Raw genomic sequence first — 5956 nt, 5'->3', positions numbered from 1 at the left:
TGCTATAAGACAATACATAGAAGGTCAGAAAAATTTTTGTTTCCTGGGAACTGAAATTATTAATTTTGGAGAAAATGGGTATTAAGGGTCTTCTGTCTACTTCAGAAATGCTTCCTGGGAGTTCATAGGGCAGGCACTTACTCTTTCATTTGTTCAACAAATATATTTGGAGTATCTGCCCCTGGTGCCAGGCACTGGTCTGGGCACAGAGCACACTGCATGGGGGCAGCTGACCAGAACGCCTGCCCTCATGGAGCTCATGTCTAGCAGTGGACCGTATACCTTGTTTCACACAGAAATGTATTTTTCTAGATAAGCAAAGTTCCAGTAGGCCAAAAAAGGTTGTATCAAATCAGAGCAATTTCCAAAAATACCACCAAGGAAGGCCTACACTAGGCTTTGGGCTGCACGCCACAGCAAACCTTCACTTTTGCTCTATTCACAAACAGTTATTTTCTTCAAGTTCCCCAAATCCCCTCAACCCCCATCCTCAAAAGCCACCCGGAAACACCCAAAATTAACCCAGTCCAATTCTACCATGGGTCAAAAGAAGAGAGAGAGAAAAAAAACATTCCTGAGCAGACTTTGATCTTCCTTGGGTGTGAATTTCATAGACAATCTGACTCCTTGACTTTTCCACTAACTTGTACATAGTTTCTGTCCACTTCTCCCCTCTAGTACCAAAATGAGCCATTCTTTCTTTTTTTATGTTTATTTATTTTGAGAAAGAAAGAGCAAGGAGGGGAGGGACAGAGAGAAGTGGAGACAGAGAATCCCAAGCAGGCTCCACGTTGTCAGTGTGGATCCCAACGTGGGGCTTGAACTCACAAACCATAAGATCATTCATGACCTGAGCTGAAAACAAGAGTCGGACACTTAACCAACTGAGCCACCCAGGCACCTCCAAAATGAACTGTTCTTGAATCACCCCGGGTGAAAAAAAATGGACATCTTTTTTACCAACCACCATGTTTTATCATCCTCACCAGGTCACAGAGGCCTCAGAGGGGGTGAGGGGGCCAGTCCAAGCACAAGCAAGACCCACAGAGCCACTTCAGGCCTGCTGGAGGGACAGCTGAAAGAGGTCGGGTGTTCATCCCTTCAGAAAAATATTTGAACACAGCTGTTACCCTCCTTCCTGCCACCCATGTGGTTGTGTTTTTAAATATGGCTTGAACTTGAAGCAGTTTCCATTTATAAAAATTCTTTAGCAAAATACTCTTTCCAATAACAATATTCCCATGTGTGCCTTTTGCTTCTGATATTTTCCTTATAAATGAATCTGCTAACACAGAGCCCTCTTGTCCTTTGGCTTTTTTGTGTCCACAAACCAGCTTCCCCCCACCCTGTGGTTCTGAGACCTCTTGCTTTGGCACAAGAATCTAGAAAAGGCAGGCTGCCTTCTTTTTATTCCAAGAAGCTTATCTTTCCCCATTACAACAGTCCACGTGGGGCTCCGGGCCAGGTGTGCGGCGGCATCCACACGGCCACAGCAGCAGGGACGCCCAGACCCTTGGTGTCCAGGCAGCTCCACATATCCCTGTCCTGCTTCCAGGACCTTCCACTCTGGAAAAAGGGAGACGGAACACAGGCCACCTTGGTAGTCTCAGCCCCTAAATATCAGGAGCTGCTAGGTCAATGACTCCATCACAGTGGTTCCCAAACTGGGCTGATTTTCAGAATCACTATTCAAGCGTCCAGTGCCCAGCCCCACCCATCCCACTCCAGGAAGACTCCTTGCAGGCAGCACGCCAACAGGAATGCCTTTAGAATCTCTGCAGGTGATTCCAGAGTGCCAGAAAAGTTGAGAACGGCTGCCCCACAGCAGGGTATCCGATTGGGGCACAAAATGGAACGGGTGTTTGTCGATTGTTCCCATAAAACTGATAAGCCCTGTAGGGATTTGGCTGTCAGGATAAGCTTCTCCCCTCGCAGATGTTTCCTGTCTGCCACATGAGGATTTGGGTCAAGATAACTCCAAATGGTCTCATTAACTACAATTGTATAATAACACTCACTTCCAAAGGGTGTCTCCCCCGCAAGCTTAGAGGTGGGACACCGTGAGGATACTCCTCTTTCGGTCATTACGAAATTCCTTCCATTCACTGAGTTGTGAAATCTGAGGCCTTAAACCAGTTCATGTTTTAGTTTCTTTATCTATATTGCATTTTTTCTAGTATGAAGAAAAAAGGGGCAAAACCAGAAGTGTAAATATACACTTGCATATGTGTACATATTACATATATGTACATGAATATATATACTTTAATATATATGTATAAATATACATGCACACATCCCTAGAAATGATTCCAGAATGATATTGGATTGGTTTAGAGTTTTGGAATGGAAGCCTGAAGCAGCTGACATTCTTTTCCAGAAGGAAGGAGAGTCCTCAGTGGCAATGCCGAGATTTTCAGGCCAAGGAAAACCATATTAAAGTAGGTTGAACCCAAAGAAAATCATCTGCAGTTGAGCAATGACCAGAAAGCCTTAAAAATTTTTTTGAAGACATTTTGTAATAGTGCAATTTGTTGAATTGGACAGAGGATGTCATTTTAGGAGTGGAAATTAAATCTGAAAATGTGAGCGCAACAGTGAGGGGTGGGGGGCTCTAACTCCTCCGCCATGCACTGACAACACTGTGTGGAAGAAAGTCTCCCTCATCTACCACCCAGGGGACGACTAAGGTCCTTGAGGGCAGGACATTGTTCATTGTCCAGCAAGTGCCTAGTGTTAAACTAGATACACATTCAATAATAGTTGGAAAAGTAAATGAATGAACCCAATACTTTCAAATGTACCTAACAAAACTTATGAATTAGGTTTTAGTTTAGGAGTAGATTTCAAAATATTGTTAGTATAATCTTCCCCTCTACGCATATACCTTTCCACCATTCCCTCAGCCAATAATTGACTATTTTCTTCTCTAAAGAGCTATTATGACAGAATCCATGGAACACTTTGATCCATGAGGGCAAACCTAATTTGAAAAGGGAGTAACCATGAAGTACCTTATTCTGGGGTCTACCCTTAAGGAATGTGAGGGAGTTTTTTCTCCAGGTATGAGCCTCTTCATAAAACAGTTGTCTGATTGGCTACTTCCTACCAATAATGTGGGGATTGCAGGGAAACAGGGAAGCTATATACGCATGCATTTATGCAGGAAAGATATTTTAAATGGTTTTCAGCTAATAATATTGTAAAAATACCCAGGAGAGTTGTGATGTGGAGCCAGAAGGAGTCTATGAGGTGAGGTTATGTCTGCCACAGCCCCTTTGAAGCACTTAGAAATGTTGCAAATACAGAACAAACCCAATAATCTGCAAAGGTGGAAAGGGGAAGGTCTTACCCTCTGTGACTTGGTTTAACTCTGTCTTTTGAAGGGAAAGCAAAGTATGCATCTAGGTAAAAATCGTTTTAGCATTTTAAAGCAGGGAAAATTTAGAGTGCTAGAGAGATCTGTAATTATTTCGAATCCCAACATTTTATAGTGTCATAGGAACACCAAAGATTTTGCATACTAGATTAACTAAACCAATTATTCTTTTTTACATTCTAATAAAACTCTATCTCTTGAAAAACTTGAAGCAGTCTGTTAGTGAGGGGTGTGTAAACCCAATGGAAGCATCTTGGCCTCCTCCATCTGAATTGGGACTGAGAAACCAACAATCAACAACCAGAATTGAAGAGACTTTATTTCTTTTACAGAAATGTTTGGGGTTTCTAATGCCCTGCCTACATTTATAGATCTGCTTAGGCCACCCACAATTTGCAAATAAGACATACTCATAAGTTTACAAAGGGGTTTTTGGAACTTGGAAAGCATATTATGTCCTGTATCCTCTGGCCATAACCTACTTCACCAGCCTAACTGACTGCCTTATATGTTGTTGTTGTTGTTGTTGTTGCTGCTGCTGCTGCTGCTGTTTTAATTTCAAAAAACTTTTTTTTAATGTCTATTAATTTTTGAGAGACAGAGAACAGGCAGGGGAGGAACAGTGAGAGAGGGAGACACAGAATCCGAAGCAGGCTTCGGGCTCTGAGCTGTAAGCACAGAGCCCAAAGCGGGGCTCAAACTCACAAACCATGAGATCATGACCTGAGCCGAAGTCAGACACCCAACCAACTGAACCACCCAGGTGCCCTGCTGCTGTTTTTTAATTTTAGAGAAAGAGAGCATTTGAGTGGGGGAGAAGGGCAGAGGGAGAGAAAGAGAGAGAGAGAGAGAAACAGACAGACAGACAGACAGAATCCCAAGTAGGCTCCACATCAGCACGGAGCCCAACATGGCGCTCGATCCCACAATCCTGGGACCATGACCTGAACCAAAAGCAAAAGTTGGATGCTCAGCCAACTGAGCCACATAGGCACCCTTATCTTATGTGTTTTATCCTTCAGTATCTCTGAATTTGTATTCCTCTAACTGGCTTTGGCTTCTGTGCCTCCGTGAATTTGCACATGTTGTTACCCCTGCCCGGAATTCCCTTCCTCCACTTCTCTATTCGGCAAACAGTCTTCTTTCAGGACCTGGTGTCACCTTTACTATGAAGCTTTTCTTGATTTCACAAATAGATTTCATTGCTCCTGCTCATGTGCTGCCTTGTGCTTTAGCTACTAGCACATGTAAGTGCACTTAAGTAATATTACTTATCTTTCCACCTGTCTCCATCACTAGACTGTGAAACCCTTCAGGACAGGGATTATATTATGTTTCACTGATGTCCATATGTCTGGTGCCTAGTCCAGCACCTCTTTGGTTGCTGATCTATGATGATCAAGTTCCTAAGTTCCAACAAAATGTTAGAGTAAACAAAGAAAGAAGATATGGAACCCAATACACACTGCCTGTGACCCATTAGAGCGGTAATGACCAAGTCCAAGGATGACAGTTTTGCAGCAGACTGAGATCAACCAGTAGAGGGTGAGACTGAAGAACAAGAGGTCCTGGGAGAATGGACTTTGTGAGGAAGAAGAAAGAGAGAATACTTAATGTGATGGAGACCCTGGGTCAGGGTGGGGGTGGAGGGAAGCTGGGGCTATAATAATGGCAGTACAAAAAAGGAGAGGCTAGTCAAAACTCTAGGAAAACCCAACAACTTTACAAGAATTTTTCTTTGTAAGAAAAGAAATGGTTCATTTCTTGGAGCTGAAACAATATTTACATAGTCATAAAAATAGAAATAGAAATTTTGATTATTAATTTAACTATAAATAGTGACATATCTGTGTCAGGACAGAGGTAGAGAGAAGATGTAACTAAGGGCCAATGAAATCTGAATCCTACCAAGTTGTTGGTAGGACTTATGGAAAAGCTCCTTAAAAGGTCAAAAAGCATGTGGGCATTCCCCTTTTCCTTTCTCTCATCTCTTTTCTTGCCAGATGTAGAGTCCAGGGTTTCTATGGTAGCTCTATAATCATTCAGGATCGGGCTTCCTTCTATCTTTCTGCTCCCTGTGTCTGGTTTCTCTTATGTGAGAGATAAACAAACCTTTATCTTGTTTAAGCAGCTTTTGCTGGATCTCTGTCCTGGCAGATGGACACAATTCCTATCTGATACAAGAAATACACCATTTTACTTAGAGATATGGAACTAACCATCCAAAGAAACACAGCCTTCTCCAGCTGTGTTAAATAAGCTGGGACATGCACAGGTGGAGGGGGTATGTGGGAAGGGTATGCACACTATTGCCTGCATGTGCACCCCCATGTCAAGGGGTTAAGAGTGTGCATGTGGGGAGAGCCAGGCTGAGTCAACGGTGCATCCACACAGCAGCAGTTTTGCCTGAGTCCTAATAGGATACATATGTTTGGCCATCGATTTAAAATGCAGTTTGAATTATGGAATCACTGTTTGGGTCAACTTAGGCTGGATGCTGCTGATTAAACTCCAGGGTTGATATTCTTCCTATCCTCTTACCCCTGTCCCCTCCCATTTCCATGTCTCAGCTGCCAC

The sequence above is a fragment of the Neofelis nebulosa genome, chromosome 12 (assembly GCF_028018385.1).
Source record: "Neofelis nebulosa isolate mNeoNeb1 chromosome 12, mNeoNeb1.pri, whole genome shotgun sequence".
In the NCBI taxonomy this organism is placed as follows: domain Eukaryota; kingdom Metazoa; phylum Chordata; class Mammalia; order Carnivora; family Felidae; genus Neofelis; species Neofelis nebulosa.
The sequence above is the reverse complement of the archived record's forward strand: the minus strand, read 5'-3'. Positions refer to the sequence as shown.